General features: G+C 38.8%; 1 protein-coding gene across 1 annotated transcript in view; it reads right to left on the minus strand.

The window, feature by feature from the left end:
• The window catches only part of DENND1A (DENN domain containing 1A), a 343,291-nt gene that overhangs the window by 240,639 nt on the left and 81,432 nt on the right, over positions 1 to 21,220 (minus strand). The gene's annotated exons all lie outside the window — the stretch shown is intronic.

The following is a 21,220-nucleotide window of genomic DNA, read 5'->3' on the forward strand; positions in this document are numbered from 1 at the left end:
AGCTTTTGCTTGTTACCTAGGAACAGGGGTCTGTGGGATTAGAAAATGCTTCCCAACATCAATAGGGGGGGGAAAAAAAGATAAAGCCCATTGGTCTAATAGGAAATGTTAAAGAAAAATTGCGTCTATTAGTGAGAAAGCCTGAAGTGTGAATGGATTTTATCAGAATTGCTTATTTATACATTATACTTTAATAAAGAAAACAAAGCTTCAGCACTGCGTGAAGTTTTCATGTAATGTTTAATTATTAAAAATCTCATTCACTAAACAAAAGCATTGTCATGAAATTGGTAAAGGTAGAAAGGTGTGTTACAAGATTTCCAACAACTCATAGGCAAAGAAATCTCACTTAAAAATATATATATTTATATCCCTTCAAAGCTATAATTCCTTATCACAAAATCCACCACAAATGTTTACTAGTTTACTAACATTTTCCACATGCCCTTTCATTGCCTCTTCTCTTTCCTTTCATATTGGAATCTCAAAACTAGAAGATTTTTCTTTTTGCTTCAGACTGAAACAAGACTGCTTAAGGCAAATCATAGCTAATTTGATAAATAAAGGATCGATTTATAAATGAAGAACTTTGTGACCAATAATAATAAATTATCAGTGCCAACTGAATTGATGCTTCTCGCTTCATTTATTTTTAAAACCAATTCCCTCATTGAACAAATAAACCACATCAATCTAATAACCGATTCAATGAAGCAGAAAGCATATTGACTTCCTCTGTAAGAACATGTTCCTCCTACATAATTCAATTGAACATATCCCATTCTTTACTATAGTTTCAAGCTCAATTTTTCATATTGTACCCTTCCGGAGGTTTCTTGATAGCTAAAAAGGTGGTAAATTATAAACTAAGAAGAATTCATATAGGGACTGATAAGGGAAATTTCCCTTCTTGGCATATGTTTGGTAAAAATATTTTACATTTTTTTTTAAGGAAGGATTTGTTGAAAAATTCAATGCTAAGCATTCAGCTCTCCCACCCTTGCAATCTCAACAAGACACCTACAGAGAAACCACAGGTTCATGGTTGGCCCTAAGTTTTGAAAAATATTACGCATAAAATGCAACCTGTTGGTGGTATAAATAATATAGGGCTTTATTTATAAAATACTGTCCTGACTTTGCAATCTGATCCATGTAAATGGTTCCGTCTTTGTGCAGAGCCCTACTGTCTTCAAGGGACCCACCTGTGCAGATCTGATAGCAGGATCTGACCCTCCATTTGCTACCTTGCTTATGCATAAAAAGCCCCATGACTTCCAAATCTAAATCTTGCACATTTGCCCTAAATCTTACACAAAGCCCATATCCATTACATGAAGTATAGCAAACTGAAATGGAGTGGTGATAGGTTCAAAACTACAATGGCTGGGGACTAGGCTGCCTGTATATTTATTGGCCTTATTAATTAATTTAAAAATTCTGCTTGGCATAATGACTGCATTTGCAAAACTACTATTTTTAAGCACAAGAACACTGCAAGGTTGCTAGAGGGAATTTTAATATACAGCAGTGTTAAAAGATAATAGGCCAGCCTTTTTAAACAGCTCATCATAGTTATCCTAATATGGTAGAATATATTACTTTCTATTACCATGCTGAAATAAGATTTAATATTTGTTATACTTGCAAGTACAAATATCCACATAATAAAATAACACATTTGTAACATACACTTTACCATACTATCAGCATTGTGTTACTAGAGGGGCAATGCAACACAAATAATTCAGAACCTAATTTGCACTTCCTTCTTGATATTACATATCTTCCAAAGCACAGAATTAAAATTGAAATCTCACTTGTTAGAAAATGTGCCCAATCTGCATTGGCATATGTCATCATCATCCTTGTGTGGCTTTATAATAATAATCTAACTCTTACAGAATTTTGAAGCCATAGATCTCAAGGTTTACTGGGTATAAAAGATACATCCTGTTGCACATTACATAACATATGCATTTCTCTTAGTTTACAGTTTGGGGGTGAGGACTGCCCACTAACAGGTTTAAATTTAAAAATACACAGATAAACTCTTTAAAAAACATATCTTCATAATTAATGAAGTTATCTAAAATAGTTTTGCATTCCTAAAACAATGGTTATCCAGGTGCAAAGAGTAAGAACATTAAAAGAATTCTCAAAATTTTGCTCTGAGTTACGTATTAATTACTGTACATTTATTAGTGTGTATTTTGTACATTGCTCTGTTTAAATGTCAGCAATGCTCATGTGAAAATAAATTCCCATAAGAGTTGTTTTGGGTGTATGACTATTTGTGGCAGAACCATAGGAGGACCAAAATCTCTTTAAGATCCCACTAGGCTACTGTAAAAAGTATTAAGACAAAACTAACATTTTTTCTAATACTTGCTTTGCTTTATAATTTCTTTTAAGTTGACACGCAAGGCAATAGAGGTGGTATCAATAGCCTTGTTTTCTTACTATACCTCCTCACATCTATGTTCTAATAGAAAAACTGCTTAAACATTTCCTTTTCCCTCCACAACAATCACCACCACCCAAGATCTAAAAAAAATACAGACTGGATAAAATGTAAATGACTCAATAGCTGAAACCAAGGTCTCAAGGGCATCAGGTGCCAGTTTTCTGGATCAATTCCCAAGTATATATTTTCACAATTCTTTTTATATGCAGTTTGATTTTTAACATTTTAATGAGGAAAAAGTGCATCTATAGCAGCCAGTCACCACAGTTAAAGTGCAGGGCATGAACTGTGTCCCATGAGGGATTCAGCCTAGCTGTGTCACCACTGGCTTTAGGACATACACCACCTGGTTCCATGTCCCCAGGTTCCAACTCTTTTCATAATCAAAACACTGCTGACATTATAAACCCCATACGGTTTTTCTAAAATCCTCCCCAATCAATATAGCCTACACACAACTTATCGGAGACAACACAGAGCTCATTGATTAAGTTTGGTTTCAGAAGCAAAGTTTCAAAATAAATGAGACAAGGATACAGCATTCAGCCCTTTTGTACTACAGGACAATTTATGAAGGAGGCAGTCTCTGAACCTACCCCCAACCCAAGTAATACTTAAAGGTATATGGGAAGTAAGGGTTATTAGACATTCAAACATGTATTTGTTCAATATACAGAGTCTATGCTTGTATTTTACACTATTCAATGTAGTAAGATGAAGTGTCTTACATGCAATGAGTTGGAATTTGCTGACAAAAATACTTGTTTGATCACCTGTGAATTTAGTATATACTTACTGCATACTGTACATTGACTCAGACATTTTTTAAATCCTTATTTGTATGCTCACTTTTAACATTCCTTGCTTCTTGACCAGGAGAGAAGGCAGGCAGCTCTCTGGCGGAAGGAACACTGACACTTCCCAGACTAGTATAGAGCACTCCAGTCTCCCTTCCAGCATTCAACTTCTCAACCATTAGATGACAAATTTATAATTTTATCCATCACAGTCCTATCTGGAAGGGAAACTTTGAAGGCTGAATTCAATTAAGTTAATTGGAATAATTAATAATGAGACTGATCATTTCATACAGGTTGTGTGCATATGCACGGGGAAGGGGTTAGAAGAGAATCCTGCAAAGACAATCACAGGTAGCATAACTACCTTACATTTCTGTAGCGTCTTTTCCCAGAGTCAATGCTAAAGCTTTACAAACAGACCTAACTCCTTTATTTCCTCTGTTCAAATGAAATCTAAACAAAATTGTATTTTGTAGCTAAAAACTACCAAACTAATCTGCAGTGAGAAAACTGTGCTTTACTAACAGTCACTATGTCTTTACAACAGGATTAATGCTTTAGAAGATTTCAGGCAAGTTCTCAAGTGGTGTTAATACTGTTGAGAAAAAACATTCACAGATCAACACTTAAAAGGACACCACTGTAATGAACAAAACAACAAGGTGAAAGGAATTTCCAAGTTAATGTTGAAACTTTGTTTTTAAATTGCTACCCTGTGCTTACTCATTGAATGGGTCTCTGAGCAGTATGTGACGCTACATACTGGTACACCTCTACCCCGATATAACGCGACCCGATATAACATGAATTCTGATATAACGCGGTAAAGCAGTGCTCCAGGGGGGCAGGGCTGCGCACTCCGGCGGATCAAAACAAGTTCAAAATAACGTGGTTTCACCTATAACGTGGTAAGATTTTTTGGCTCCCGAGGACAGCGTTATATCGAGGTAGAGGTGTACCATGTGTGCTGCTCAAGCTGTAGTGATCTAAACAGGGATTTCAACATTAACTCTGTATTTCTTAGATTGTGTCAGGAAAGATTTTGATTCAACTTTTAAGTGGGATTATACATAAGGAGAGGGTGGAAACATAAAATAACACCAAATAATAGTGAAAAGGGCAGAGTGTGTTCAATAACCAGGACAAACCATAGTGAAATCGCTAATGTCTAAAAAAAAATTAAGGTAGATTTAATTAATGGATCATAATGGCTTTAATAAAACCATTATGTCTACCCAATACATTTGTATTGTGGTATCATGCACATGTAAACATCTCACCACAACAATTTCTAGTTATATTTATCTGAATTTAAAAACTTTTGAGAGATAAGTTTTAATACAACAGACCATTGGAACTCCATACACGAACCATGCAAATCTCTCTTAATTCCTGCCTCACTGATGAGTTACCCTGTTATTCTGGAGCATAACCAACCATACACAAGACCTCATGTTAAAATGCTTATCCATGACGTAGCTAATTAGAATACTTTAATAGTTCAGATTTTTCTTTGTTCAAGTTATTTAATAAATACTAAACAGTATTTTTCATAATCTGTGTACAATACATACAGGAAAACCAGGTACGTACCCCATGGAGTTTATCATCTAAGATTCCTTCTGAACATCTGGCCCTGGCTACTCTCACAAGACGAGACCCTGGGCTAGATGGACCATTGATCTGACCCAGTATGGCCATTCGTATGTGGGAGGGATAGCTCAGTGGTTTGAGCATTGGCCTGCTAAACCCAGGGTTGTGAGTTCAATCCTTGAAGGGGCCACTTAGGGATCTGGGGCAAAATCAGTACTTGGTCCCCCAGGCAGGGGGCTGGACTCGATGACCTTTCAAGGTCCCTTCCAGTTCTAGGAGATAGGACATCTCCATTAATTAATTTATTTTTATTTATTCACAAAACAATGACTGGGGTTATATAATCCTTCAAGTGGTATTGTGTTTTCTTCATTTCCACACTGCCCTCCTCAAGCCCCACTTCCATCACAGCTATCTGTGGCTTTGCAGAAAAAGGGGTTTCAAGGATGAACTTGGGTGATAATTTTGGTGCAAGAACAGAGGAGACTGTTCCAGGCATAGGATATGCCACTGAAAAAGGCACAGGGATGAATAGGAGATGGATACAAAGTTAAGTTAGGCAGTGGTTTGATTAAATAATCAGAAAACTAGAAAAAAAAAATGAGAACAGAGGCATACAAGAAGGGAAGTGGTGAAAGGTCATGAAAGTGAAGACGAGAAGCTTGAAACTCATGGAGAAAGGGAGTTGAGTCAGAAAAGGAAAGTGACATGGAGGAAGATGGTTAAGTTACCTATACTTAGATGGACTGAATGGGAGCCACGCGAGAGACCAGGGAGAAACAAGACACAAAAATTGAAAAAAGAGATATTACCCAAAGTGTGGGCAAGGGTTTAGCAGTGGGATGTAGAAAAAAGTATGGACATTTGAGATTATATAAAAAAGAAAAATTGGGGGGAAGGGGTGGATTTGGATGTTGAAGGAGAATGAGTAAAACTAGACAAATATGACCTGTTACATGGGGAGGATAGTTGAGCCAGTGATAAAAAGGATAGGGAAGAGGAATGTATGAAATTCGGTTTTACCACATTGACTTAAACCAGGATCAGATTTTGGCACGGTTGTCAGAGGTGCAAACTGAACAGAGGAGAAAGAAGTTGGGAGCACAAAGATACTTTGCAAGTCATTCAGGCAGACATGGTAGCTGAAGCTATCAAAACAGATGAATTTCCCCCAGGCAATAAAGTGTAGAGGTAAAACAAGAGGGGTTCAAGGACAGATTGAGGGACACAGAAGAAGGAAAGAGGAGACACTATAAAACAGTTGGAATGACAGGAGTAGAAGGAGGAAAGCAAAGCGTCATGGAAGCTGAGGGAGGAGAATGTAATCAAGGAGGATGAGAACATGATCCCTGACTTTACCAAGGGGTGGTTGGTAGTTACAAGGTAGTTGTCATCCCCACCCTTCCCTAAGGGTGTGAGACCTGGGTAACCTAGAGATGACATCTCAAGCGGATGGAGTGGTTCCAACAGTGCTGCCTCAGAAGGATTCTCAGGATCAGCTGGGAAGACCGACACACTAACATCAGCGTTCCCTCTGCAGCCAATATCAGCAACATAGAAGTGCAGGTCATGAAACACCAACTCCACTGGGCTGGTCACTGTGTATGTATGCCTGACACTTGCCTCCCAAAGCAAGTACTCTTCTCTCCATTAAGTCAGGGAAGAAGGGCTCACGGAGGGCAGCGGAAGTGCTTTAAAGACATTCTGAAAGAACACCTTAAAAAGGGATGCATCAACCCAACAAACTGGGAAGACTTGGCGCGGAACAGAACACAGTGGCGCCACACCATACACCAAGCCACAGCTCACTTTGAGGAGAACAGATGTGCTCATGAGACAGAGAAGCGACAAAGGAGAAAGAAAGGGCACAACAGTCCAGCCAACAACTATGTCTCCTTCAAGATTACACCTGTCACTTCTGCAGGAAAATCTGCAGGGCACGAATTGGGCTCTTCAGCCACTTAAAAACCCACCAATGAACCCCCTTGGCAGGCATAATCTTCACATCGAGGGATAGCCGAAATGAAGTAGCTTTTTGTGACGTTGGTAAGAGCCATTTTAGCTGACAACAACATAACAGAACAATTTAATTTTACAAACTCTGAGTGCTACTGTCCAAGTGCAAATTAGATTCTTAAAAGTAACACACATCTGTAAGAAAGAGGGGCAAAGCGGTCTTAAAGAACAGGTTTTACACATTGCTCCCAAGCAGACACATTGAACAACAACTATAAGCAGAGTGAAAATGTTAACATTTTATAATGGAATTGCTGATCCTACTTTAACACACTAAAGTACACTGATTTGAGAGGTGAAGTTTTATTAATAAATTGAATATTCTTTCTACAAAATTTGAAGAAATTTGGCTATTTTTGTAATTTATTTCCACAGCCACAAAAATAGCTAGCCTATTTTTATACTCAACTTTTCTTAGAATACTTTTAACATCACAATTTGTTATTAAATCTTTAAATAATAATGTGGAATATCAGATTTAAAAATTAGACAATTTGGTTGCCAGCTCACCAAAACACACTTCTACTTAGAACTGATGACAACTCTTATTTAGAACCACATTTTAAAAAACAACCGAGTTCAGAACAATTTAGAGCACTATAAATTATATGGCCTACAAAACCTGTGTGAACTTCATGCCAATGCCCTGTCGGCAAAAGAGATCTTGAATGTTAACTTCTTTACTTACTTAAATCTAAACCTAAGTAGTCAGTAAGTTATTAAATTGTATTCATTCATAGAAAAATAGAAGATTATGGTTGGAAGAGACTCAGGAGGTCATCTAGTCCAACCCGCTGCTCAAAGCAGGATCAACACCAACTAAATCATCCTAGCCAGGGATTTGTCAAGCCGGGCCTTAAAAACCTCTAAGGATGGAGATTCCACCATCCCTAGGTAATCTATTCCAGTGCTTCACCACCCTCCTAGTGAAATAGTGTTTCCTAATATCCAACCTAAACCTCCCCCACAGCAACTTGAGACCATTGCTCCTTGTTCTGTCATCTGCCACCACTGAGAACAGCTGAGCACCATCCTCTTTGGAAATCTCCTTCAGACAGTTGAAGGCTGCTATCAAATCCCGCCTCACTCTTCTTTTCTGGAGACTAAACAAGCCCAGTTCCCTCAGCCTCTCCTCATAAGTCATGTGCTCCAACCCCCTGATCATTTTCGTTGCCCTCCGCTGGACTCTCTCCAATTTATCCACATCCTTTCTGAAGTGGGGGGCACAAAGCTGGATGCAATACTCCAGATGTGGCCTCACCAGTGCCGAATAGAGGGGAATAATCACTTCCCTCGATCTGCTGGTAACGCTCCTACTAATGCAGCCCAATATGCTGTTAGCCTTCTTGGCAACGAGGGCACACTGCTGACTCATAACCAGCTTCTCATCCACTGTAATCCCCAGGTCTTTTTCTGCAGAACTGCTGCTTAGCCAGTCGGCCCCCACCCTGTAGCGGTGCATGGGATTCTTTCTTCCTAAGTGCAGGACTCTGCACTTGTCCTTGTTGAACTTCATCAGATTTCTTTTGGCCCAATCCTCCAATTTGTCTAGGTCACTCTGGACCCTATCCCTACCCTCCAGTGTATCTACCTCTCCCCGCAACTTGGTGTCATCTGCAAACTTGCTGAAGGTGTAATCTAGCCCAATGTCCAGATCAATAATAAAAATGTTGAATGAAACCGGCCCCAGGACCGACCCCGGGGCACTCCGCTTGATACCGGCTGCCAACTAGACATCGAGCCATTAATCGCTACCCGTTGAGCCCGACAATCTAGCCAGCTTTCTATCAAACTTATAGTCCATTCATCTAATCCATACTTTTTTTAACTTGCTGGCAAGAACACTGTGGGAGACCATATCAAAAGTGTTGCTAAAGTCAAGATATATCACATCCACCACTTTCCCCATATCCACAGAGCCAGTTATCTCATCATAGAAGGCAATCACGTTGGTCAGACATGACTTGCCCTTGGTGAATCCATGTTGACTGTTCCTGATCACCTTCCTCTCCTCCAAGTGCTTCAAAATGGTTTCCTTGAGGACCTGCTCCATGATTTTTCCAAGGATTGAGGTGAGGCTGATCGGTCTGTAGTTCCCCGGGTTCTCCTTCTTCCCTTTTTTAAAGATGGGCACTACATTAGCCTTTTTCCAGTCATCCAGGTCCTCCCCCAATCGCCACGAGTTTTCAAAGATAACGGCCAATGGCTCTGCAATCACTTCAGCCAATTCCCTCAGTACCCTCAGATGCATTAGATCTGGACCCATGGACTTGTGCATGTCCAGCTTTTCTAAATAGTCCTTAACCTGTTCTTTTACCACTGAGGGCTGCTCACCTCCTCCTCATACTGTGTTGTCTAGGACAGCAGTGGAGGAGCTGACCTTGTCTGTGAAGACCGAGGCAAAAAAAGCATTGAGTACTTTAGCTTTTTCCACATCATCTGTCACTAGGTTGCCTCCCCCATTCATTAAGGGTCCCACACTTTCCCTGACCTTTTTCCTTGTTGCTAAAATACCTGTAGAAACCCTTCTTGTTACCCTTCACATTCCTTGCTAGCTGCAACTTCAGTTGTGTTTTGGCCTTCCTGATTACACCCCTGCATGCTCAAGCAATATTTTTATACTCCTCCCTAGTCATCTGACCAAGTTTCCACTTCTTGTAAGCTTCCTTTTTGTGTTTAAGCTCACCAAAGATTTCACTGTTAAGCCAAGCTAGTCACCTGCCATATTTGCTATTCTTTCTGCACATCGGGATGGTTTGTTCCTGCGCCCTCAATAAGGCTTCTTTAAAATACAGCCAGCTCTCCTGGACTCCTTTCCCCCTCATATTAATCTCCCAGGAGATCCTGCCCATCAGTTCCCTAAGGGAGTCAAAGTCTGCTTTTCTGAAGTCCAGGGTCCATATTTTGCTACTCTCCTTTCTTCCTTTTGTGAGGATCCTGAATTCAACCATCTCATGGTCACTGCTACCCAGGTTGCCACCCACTTCTACTTCCCCCTACCAATTCTTCCCTGTTTGTAAGCAGTAGGTCAAGAAGAGAATGGCCCCCAATTGGTTCCTCCAGTAGTTGCACCAGGAAGTTGCCCCCAACACTCTCCAAAAACTTCCTGGACTGTCTGTGCACTGCTGTATTGCTCTCACGGCAGATGTCAGGGTGTCTGAAATCCCCCATTAGAACCAGAGCCTGTGTTCTGGAAACTTCAGTTAATTGTCCAAAGAAAGCCTCGTCTACCTGGTCCGGTGGTCTATGGCACATGCCCACCATGACATCACCCTTGTTGCTCTCGCTTCTAAACTTAACCCAGACTCTCAACAGGCTTTTCTCCAGTTTCATACTGGAGCTCTGAGCAATCATACCACTCTCTTACATACAGTACATTCGACTGGAAACAAATTATCTTTTGCTAAAATGTTAAGAACAACACTTTACAAGGTGTCTGTTTAAAATGGACACAAAAAGGCAGTGACATATCAAAATTTCAGTTTAAAGAATATTCAGTCTTGTGAGCCAAGCTCATAATATGTGAAATTCAGTCACTTCCTAAACTTGAACACAGGAGGGTTAAATGGAGCTCAGCAAAGCTTATGTATTGGAGGTTTGAGACTTAATTTTTTTGCATTTGTTAGGGGGGTTATGTTTATTACATTATATAATGCACATGTCCCTTTCTGAAGTCACATTATTTTGATTACAGATTGTTAATAATCTTAAATTAACAACATGTAATTATGTAGTTAAGTAAAAATTCAGATGCAATATTAGCATGTGAAGATGTACAAATTATTCTCAAACTAAGGGCAAACATGCTGCATCTGAAGGCTGGTATCACAACCACAACGAAAACAGCAGCATATTTAGTTTACATTAGAAATAAACCACTGGCAAAATTTGGTTTTTAAGAGAAGTATTAAATGTAAACAACAGTATGAATGAAACTACATTTCTTTTGCCTTCCCTCCCCCTTTAAAAAGAAAAATCCCTGAAGATATTTGGGAGCAATTCCTTTGAAACATATTCCCCAGCCAACAATTTTTATGCCAAGTTTCAGCCTACAGTAACTTTTCACTGCATATGTTATAAATTTCTGAAAAGAGGGGCTTAAGTGAAAAACCTGACCAGGTTTATACATAGTAGCAATATTAAGCACCAAAAATAATTCTTAGGATAGAATAATAGATAATTGTTGAATATTACAAAATTAGTAAACAGTCATGTTAAGAGCTTTTTCTGACAAATAGCAGCAATATTTGACTAGTAGCATTAATTTAATTAGCTTAACTTAGTAGTATTAAAACAATATTGTAATAAAAACAATATTCCAATATAACTTTACAGCAGGTGCTCATCCATTTCCTTAAAAACTTTTTTAAAAATCCATTAATTCTTATCTCTTCATGCAATTAGAAAACAAGGGTAGGGAAGCTTTCTACAAGTCTCACTTCTCCTTTTTTCCCTAGATGGTGATGGAGAAGGGGGAAAAAGGTACTGGAATGAAACAATAACACCATTTCAGTGGAGGTCATCACTTGCCCCCAGGATGGTGCTATAAAAAAAAAAAAAACTCAGATAGAGAAAAGAGCACTGAAATAAAAAATGTTTTGTAAGCATCTTAAGAGCTCTTAATATTTAAATATTTTACACTCACAAAAAATGTGCACATATGGGCAACTTTTCTGCTTGCATTAGTAAAACAAAAATCTTTCATTATCAAGCTCAAAATCCTTGAATTTTTTAAACTTAATTGTGCCTCTGTTTCTTAGAATTCACACCCCAAGGCCAAAGCTTTCCTGCCACCAGTCCTTCAAATCTGACTTGGACATTACACGGAAGGAGGCTCCAAGCCTCCCTGAGGTCTCGCTCCTTTTACAACATACGCAAAAGCAGTAGATAATGGGCCTATGCTGAATTCACTGCTCTACACAACTCCTCCTGGGACACAGGCCTAGCAGATGTGATAAAAACTGTGTCAGAGAAGTAGCTGTAGTTTGTGCCTTAATGACAACTTAAAACTCTAAACTAATAGAACAAAAAAAAATGGCTATTACTTTTCTCATTAACACCAACCTGAGAGTAACACTGAGCTAAAACATTTTAGCAGCTCTTCCCACAGACTTCACACTGCCATCACCCAAATAAATAATGTTCTAAATTAAAAACAAAAATCTTTGCTAAAAATCTGTTCTTGGCACATGATAAAAATAAATCCTAACACGGATTATACAAAGGTTTACATCTGTCCAGGGGATGTTCTACTCTTTTTTCAATTTTAAATTATGAAAAGAAGTTGAAGAATTATATCTAAAATAACACAACGAATTTACAAAGATCAAATCCACTTCTGTTGTAACCACAGGAGTGAACACATTGATATCGATGAGCAATATCAATATGAGAACAGCTAACTGTGTAAAAATTGCCATTGTATTAAATCAGAAATACAGTTTTGAGATTTAGAAACTAAGGTTAAGAATTTTCCAGCTTTGAATTTGGGAGAATTTATGTGAAAACTGTTAACTGAGGGGATATAACTATTCGCTTCTAGGACTATACGATTTTTGTCATTTACAAAGGCTAATTTAATTATACAGTAACAAAAATATAGATTTAAATGTATACTTTGGATAATATTTGCTAAATGATATAATTTTGCCCTCAGATGATTGGTTCTTTTAAATGCCGTCTCAAATGCTCTATTCAGCCACAATGACATACCCACTTAATCAGCTATCATTGTTCTCTGAGGCAGGACTTTGTTGTCAAGACAAGCACTGAAACCTTTAAAAAAATTTCAGAACTTGCATAAGAAAAAAAAGTGATCTTCGTCAAACAAAGACAAATTTATGCAAATCTTTTATAAACATTCACAAACATTTATTTAGCTTTTGAAATGTTGGCCTCATTTGAGAGCATGAAAATGAGGGGGAAGTAAGAAGATGCAAAGGACAGCTTAGAGGCTGGCACACTACATAAATATTCAGAAGGAAGATTATAGGATTCATGTTAGGCTGTCTTAGGTTTCTCCAAAGTCCACATAGAATACCAAAGAACAAAACTAACGAGAAGTAGAGCAGATGTTAGACAATGCAGCAGCCCTCTTTTCCTCTCTCACTTGGCTATACTTGGGCGCTTTCATTTTTCCTTTCAATATGGTTAGGTCATTCAAGGATTCTCCTATAGACCCTGTATTGTGGCTACAGAGCTATAAGCTGGACCTCTGTCAGCTTTCCAAAAGTTTCCAATGAAAAGGCATTATGCAAATTCTACCTCTCTTACCCTCTTTCAGGAGAAAAAAAAGCCTCCAGTATGTAGTCATTGGAGTATTGGAAGTCCCAGCCTTCATTTCTGTATGGCTGTGTTTGCCTTAGGGCCATGCTGCTTGTTTTGACAGTGGATGCCCCTAGATAGTTGGGATTAGTCGAGCTTGTTTAGATAAACTTGAAATCAAGGCCTTCTCTAGGTAGACAGCTAGATGTAGCTACTGAGTTTCCAGCTGCCTTCCTCTTTCATCCCAAAACAACTGCAGATTCACAGTAGCTATCACAGCCACAGGCTATGTCACATACATAAGTACAAAATTAAAGGCTGCTAAAAGAAGCCTTTGTAAGTCTTAGTGCTAAAATAAGGAATCTGTACTGCATAGTTTATACAAATTATTCAAGAAGCACCAGTAAGGCATTGCAAAGGTTAGTTAACAAGACACGTTCATAAAAGACAAACCTGTTTAAATAAATGGGAAAGATTTTGTTTTGTTAATTTATCACCACCACCCACTGCCCAACATTTTTGTATATTATTTATTATAAAAGGGTAATTGCTAAAACATTTTCAAATATTTATCCTATTTATCTAACAAGAAACCTTATGCTGATCTATGACATGATTCGAGAATGTTATTTATTACAGTTAGATTTGGGCTTTAGGTCAGATTTTCTTAGAGATTAGGGTTTTTGTTTTTTTAAACTATCTGAATTGATCCTAATGAAGACATGCCATATTCAGACGTTTCAAAATCGTATGAAGAATTGATTCACATGAATGGAGGGTGTGACGTTGTGCAGTCTATATGGTTTTATAAAAACATGATAATAAGTGAATATAATGTAACGAATAGTTTTATAAAAACGTAAGTGAATATAATGTAACTGGAATATGCTTCATGCAAAAGGTCTTTTGTAAGGTATCATTACAAAGCTTATAATCTACTGAGTGTGATCATCCTATTTGTATAAATGTACCACTCGTATCTAAAACTAGAAATATAAAATATAAAACTCTGAGGGCCTATTGTAATTATGCAAAGTGTGGGCCATTAATGGTGGTTTGGAATCTTGATGACTCCCATTAACCAAGACCATTGTCTGCAGATGGCTGTGTTTTACCTGTGAGTCTTCCTGTATGTGTGTGTGCTGGCAAGTGGGTAATGAAGTCTTGCAGTGACATGTGATCATGTCACCTGAACTGGAATCCATCTTTAACCTGGTGCTTTTCCAGAGAGAGTTGGTGGAAACCCAGAGGGACAAAGGGTTCCCGCCTTATGCAAAAGATATATAAAGGGGTGAAACAGAACAAAGAGAGGGAGAGGAAGAGCCATCATGAAGAATCCCCGAGCTACCACCTAAGCTGGAACAAGAGCTGTACCAGGGGAAAGAATTGTGCCCACGCCTGGAAGGTCTCCAGTCTGAGGGGAAAAAAAACTTACTGAAGCATCTCTAAGGGTGAGATTATCTGTATTTAGTTTGATTAGACATAGATTTGCGCATTTTATTTTACTTTGCTTGGTGACTTACTTTATTCTGTCTGTTACTACTTGAAACCACTTAAATCCTACTTTCTGTATTTAATAAAATCACTTTTTCCTTATTAATTAACTCAGAGTATGTATTAATACCTGGGGGAGCAAACAACTGTGCATATCTTTCTATCAGTGTTATAGAGGGTGAACAATTTATGAGTTTACCCTGTATAAGCTTTATACAGGGTAAAACGGATTTATTTGGGTTTAGACCCCATTAGGAGTTAGGCATCTGAGTGCTAAAGACAAGCACACTTCTGTGAGCTGTTTTCAGGTAAACCTGCAGCTTTGGGGCAAGTAATTCAGACCCTGGGTCTTTGTTGGAGCAGACGGGAGTGTCTGGCTCAGCAAGACAGGGTGCTGGAGTCCTGAGCTGGCAGGGAAAACAGGAGCAGAGGTAGTCTTGGTACATTAGGTGGCAGCTCCCAAGGGGGTTTCTGTGATCCAACCCGTCACAGAAGGTATCAAAAGAAAAAAGGTAAACCTCAGAAGTAAACAAAAAATGATACACTAGCAGCATTGCGCTAATTATTTAAGAATATAATAATCCAGTTGTTGTAGTTTTGTAATTTACCCAACAAGAGTCTCATTTGTCATGGAAAAATATATGCCCACTAGTCTTCATATACTTTTGTACAGTACCTTGCACACAACAGGCTTCCAATCCTGACTGGGGTCTCCAAGAACTATTATAATACAAGAACTAATCATAGACACATAGACTTTGAGGCCAGAAGGGACCATCATGATCATCAAGTCTGACCTCTTGCACATTGCAGGCCACAGAACCTCACCCACCCACTCCTGTAACAGACCCATAACCTCTGGCTGAGTTAATGAAGTCCTCAAATCATGATCTGAAGACTTCAAGTTACAGAGAATTCACCATTTACACTAGTTTAAACCTGGAAGTCACCCATGCCCCATGCTGCAGAGGAAGGCGAAAAACCTCTGCCAATCTAACCTGGGGGGAAATTCCTTCCCAATCCCATATATGGTGATCAGTTAGACCCGGAGCATATGGACAAGCCCCACCAGCAAGACACCTACAAAAGAATTCTCTGTGATAACTCAGAGCCCGTCCCATCTAGCATCCCATCTCTGGCTGTTGGAGATATTTGCTGCTAGCAGTCGCAGATCAGTTACATGCCATTGTAGGCAGTGTCATCATACCATCCTCTCCATAAACTTATCAAGCTCAGACTTGAAACAAGTTAGTCTCCCCCCCACCCCCCACCCCCACCGCCCACTGCCTACAGACCAAGGAAAGCTTAAGAGCACGTGGATCCAGCATGGTGGGATCCAAATACAGCAGCCAGGTGAGCTTCCAGCAGGAGGAGCAATACCATGGCAGTGATACTTTACTTGTATATACCTAGAACAATGCTATCAGATATCAGAAATGGAATAGGGTTTGGCAGCTGTGCCTTCAAATTGCTCCAGTAATGATCAGGTTCCGTCTAGCTGCTTGAGAAACACACACATAGCACTTCTATATCACTTTACAAATATCAACTAATCAATCTGCATAACATCCCTGTGTCATAATCCTCATTATACAGATGAGAAAATGGAGACAGCAAGGCTAAGTGACTTGCCCAAGGGAGACCTATAGTAAAATTCAGGAGTGCCTGTTCTCAGTGTTATGTTCACATCACACATGTCAGGATTCTCTACAGGAGGAAGAAATTGAATCCTTTCAGTATTCTCACCTGATCCAACCAACAGAAAAGTAGAACTTCCCCACTGTCAAACTTTCTGAAAGTGAAAGTTCTGCTGTTCCTCTGTAAAACTGCAGGTAACAGTGTGTGTGTGCAGGGAGGGAGGGAGGGAGAGCTTATTTGCTAAGATTCGCTCATCAATTTTGAGGTATTCAGGTATGGGGTAAAATAACCAGTTAGGAGATGATTTTTTTTTTTATTATTCTGGATGCTCCATTAACAGTTTCTTAAAAATAATCATTAATTGCCATGCACAATCTTTACTGAAGACAAGACATTTAACATGTTTGAAGCTGGTGCATTTAAAACAACATAAGTGTAGATATTGTCTACAAAGAGTTTTTAAATATTGCACTGAGGTGAATGCTCAAAGTATATAGAAAGTCTTGCAAAAACCTTAAACTTCTCTACTTGTAAGACAGTTATCAGCATGGGCCCTGTCTCTAATTTTTTTTCTCTCTCACTCATGCCACCAGTTTCAAATTCTGAGTGTGCATCCCAGAGGCCTGTGGAAACTTTAATATGAGTATCAATGAATCTACCAGCACACCTTTCCTTTCCCTTTCTTTTTTACAAGTAAAAATTAACAATATTAACACATGAACTGTAATCTGTCATACTGTACATACACAGATGTATTAAGTGATAGAACTTACAACAGTACATATGTGTATGGAAGCCCAGTGATGGTTGTTGTGGAAAACCATTTAATTTTCTGACAATTACATATGTAAAACATCAAGCCTAATGTTGCAGGAACAAAGTTTGACTTGTGTCACAATTTTAAGATAGCAAGCTAATGAAAAGGTACGATTTGTTCAAAATGTGCACAATAACACTCTGCTGCTAGATCCCAGGAATCCTGACTCCCTGAGTCCCTGCTCTAACTGATAAGAGCATATTCTGATATCATATCCCCATTACTAGCACTGACTTTTCCATGTCTTGATGACAGACTATTCTGCATAATATTCTACCCTTAGGACCTCTGAAATTGCATGTAGACGATAGGGATTTGATGATCATGAAATCTTGATCCCACTGAAATGAATGGTAAAACTCCAACTTACTTCAGTGGGAACAGGATTTCACCCCATAATTTTAAAATGTGGCATCACTTTCAATATTCATTCCAAAAGACATGAATACAAAGACCTTAACACAGGGAAGAAGAAAAATCCAAAGGTAGTTATGCCCATCCTCCATATAAATGCCTCACATGAAACCCTATTTGCAAAACACAAGACCCCAGAAGGTGCTGCCCCATGCAACAATGGTAGACTTCAAAAATGTCATGCCACCCTGAATGCCACTGCAGCTATTGCAAGGAACAGCCAACCTCTGGGTTTTGGTTTAATTCCTCCTGAAGTCATTACCTGAACTTCAGCACCTGACTAACCTGACCACTAGAGGACTGTCAACAGCTTTCCTGTGCTCCACCATGTCTCATCGTCATCCTCCTATTCAGTGACAGTACCCCTCCGCTATGCTAGTTCCTTTCTCATCTCAACCTCCCTGTCTCTTTCCCTCATTTTTACTCTTCTCTAACCCTGATTCCAAAGGCATTAGTGATTAGTTCCTTTCCCTATCTCACACAAAATCCCTTATCTTATAAACTATGGATAAAAGTTATTTAAAAAATATTTAAAGAAACTGTATGTAGATGTACAATCTCACTAGAAACATCAATATATCTGCACAAAAGATCTGAGTTATCACAGCACCACTCTGTTGTAACCTGTTTTGTTTGTTCCTTTTCATTGAAAGATGTCTTAACGTTAGATTGAAACCTCTTCAGGCACAGTGTATTTTATGTGTCTGGATAGTGCCTGGCACACTTCTGGGTGCTCAATTAATGAAGGATGATACTTTTATTCCCCAATTGCTATTTGACCTGCACTGCATAAATTGAAACACACATTCAGGGAAACGAGAGAATGCTGATATAGTAATATTTTAGGAGTGGTCAAAATAACTAAATAATCCCCCAAAACCTCATTTTCTCCTTTTAGCAGTGTACATAGTTGACTGTAGCGAAATGTGATTATGTGACTGCTGCAAGTATTCATAGAAGCATAGACTTTAAGGTCAGAAGGGACCATTATGATCGTCTAGTCTGACCTCCTAGTATTCATTCTAGAGAGACTGTTCCTTGTTGGTAATAACCTTAGGAAGACTTATAACAATATACTGTGTGAAGATTGCCTAATTACAGCACCTTCAGGGAATCTTTCACTCATGCATCGCATTTTTATCCATTTACTCATTTTAGAAAGGACAGAAATATTATTTTGTTGCCTGCCCTTTCAACAAGCTCCTTCATGTGTCACTGCAAAGTTCTTCACCACAACCACTAAATCTGGAATCACAAAACGAAGATTCTCCATAACTTGAATGGCAGAGCCACAAGTCACAGCTAAGTCACACAAGCTAACAAAGACCCCAATATACAGGTGGAAAAAGCTGTGGGATGGACAGTTAGTGTATGATCACAGATATCCATCTAGATCAAAGTCAGAAGGATGGCTTCAAATACAGCTTTGGCCTGCACCAATTCACAGTTTAAGGAAGTAGTTTATTTTTAAAGTCAATCCACCATGTTCATATTAAAACTGATCTATATTAAACTAAGCTACTGTCTGACATGGTTTTACATATGAGAAAGGCAGAGAACATGTGATTGGGGAGATAAATTTTTAACATCAACTCTCTGACCTTGGCCAAGTCAACTACACCGCTACCCCGATAGAACGCTGTCCTCGGGAGCCAAAAAAATCTTACCACGTTATAGGTGAAACCGCGTTATATCAAACTTGCTTTGATCCACCGGAGCGTGCAGCCCCGCCCCCCCGGAGCGCTGCTTTAGCGCGTTATATCCGAATTCGTGTTATATCGGGTCGCATTATATCGGGGTCGTGGTGTACCTGAAAAAACTCAGTTTCCCTATATATAATAGGTGTTATGATGGTAAAATCACTTTGAAAATATAAACCTCTCATTAAAACTAGTTTTTTAAAACAACAGATTTGTACATAAGATGACTTGGATTGGGGCCTTTGGGTACCGCCATAATGTAAATGATTAGTAACAACAATCATCATCATTATAATAGAGAAAATCTCTTAATCAGACAATTTGTATCAAAGGTTATCAAAAACAATGAGTATTTTTAAATCTATTGATTTAAACTAGTTAGCCACACAACAGATGCCAATTACACTGACATGAGGTGCCCATTATTTGGTATGCCAAATTAGACCCATATCCATCAGACTGTTGGATGGTTGAACTTTCTTGCTAATTTAAAAAGTTAACAGTTATGATTTCAGCCATACAGAAATCAGTCTATTCTTATCGGTATAGTAAAAACTTTTTTAAAATGGGCTGCTTTGAATAAGCTGATTCCATGCTAGTCTGCAGCATTGCTGTTTAGCCACAAACATGTTCAACAGGGGATGGGGAAAAATTTATTTCATGGATTCACAACATAATTCAAGATACTGAAAAAGAACATTACTGGAATAACATCATCTAACTTGGAAAATACTGTCTTAGCTTAAGGTGAACATTTTATGGTTTTATCAATAAACTTAAACATACAAAATTATAATGATTCCTCACTTTAAGCCTGAACCCACAACCTTTATTCACACAAGTGGTCTCATAGGACTTCAATGCAACTACCTGCACAAATAAGTGTTGGCAGGACAGGCTCTAAATTATTCACAGATCCATAGACTTTAAGGCCAGAAGGGATCATTATGATAATCTGGTCTGACTGCCTGCATAACACAGGCCATAAGAATTTCGACCAGTAGTGCCTGCAACCAGCCCAGTAACTTGTGGTTGAGTCAAAGCATATGTTTTAGAAAGACGTTCAGTACTGATTTAAAGACTACAAGTGATGGAGGATACTCATTCTTTGGTAAGTTGTTCCAATGATAATTAACACCACTTAAAGATCTCCTCCTTGTTCTTAGCCCGTTTATCTAACTTCCAGCCATTGGTTCTTGTTACGCCTTTTCCCCCCAACAGATTTAAGAGCCTGCACCTATCAGAAATCATCTCTTCATGTAGGTACTTACACGCTGTAATAAAGATACATAGACTGAGTTTCTTAATTCTTTCAATGTAAGGCTGGATTTCTAGAACTTAAATCCTCCTTTTAGTTCTTTTCCGAATCCTTTCTAATTTTTCAACATCCTTTCTGAAGTGCAGCCAGCAGAACTGGATCCACTATTCCAGTAACGATGTCACGAATGCCACATATGGAGGGTAACAGCACCCCTTACTCCGATTCAAAATACCCACATACATTCAAAGATCACGTTAGCCCTATTAACCATACCTTTGCACTCAGAGCTCATTTTCAGTTGGTTATCTTAGATAACCAACTAAACAAATTACAGAGTACTTTTTTGAGCGTGTCCCAGGCTTCTATACTATTTGTTTTGATCCACCTTAAGAAAATTGACTCCTACTGATGTACTGCTGTTATGCTATGGACAAACCCATCAGAAGGGTTTTAGTTTCCACAGGGCTTACTATGATAAAGAGTTTTACTTGAAATTCTGGCGTCCACCAAAATTCCAGATGAACTACTCAAAGCAGTCTTTCTGCTAGCCCACTAATAAACTGTACAGCAGATCTACTCACCATTCAACATGTAAAATACTATAATCCTTTACTGTAAGTTCTATTTTTAAAATGGAGTTTTAATACCTTCAATGTATTAAAAGAAACTAAGGGCTGGTCTACAGTGGGGGGGTGGGAGGGGATCGATCTAAGATACGCAACTTCAGCTACGCGAATAGCGTAGCTGAAGTCGAAG

This window comes from Terrapene carolina, unplaced genomic scaffold (genome assembly GCF_002925995.2).
Source record: "Terrapene carolina triunguis isolate 2854851 unplaced genomic scaffold, T_m_triunguis-2.0 Scaffold238, whole genome shotgun sequence".
NCBI classification, from domain to species: Eukaryota; Metazoa; Chordata; order Testudines; family Emydidae; genus Terrapene; species Terrapene triunguis.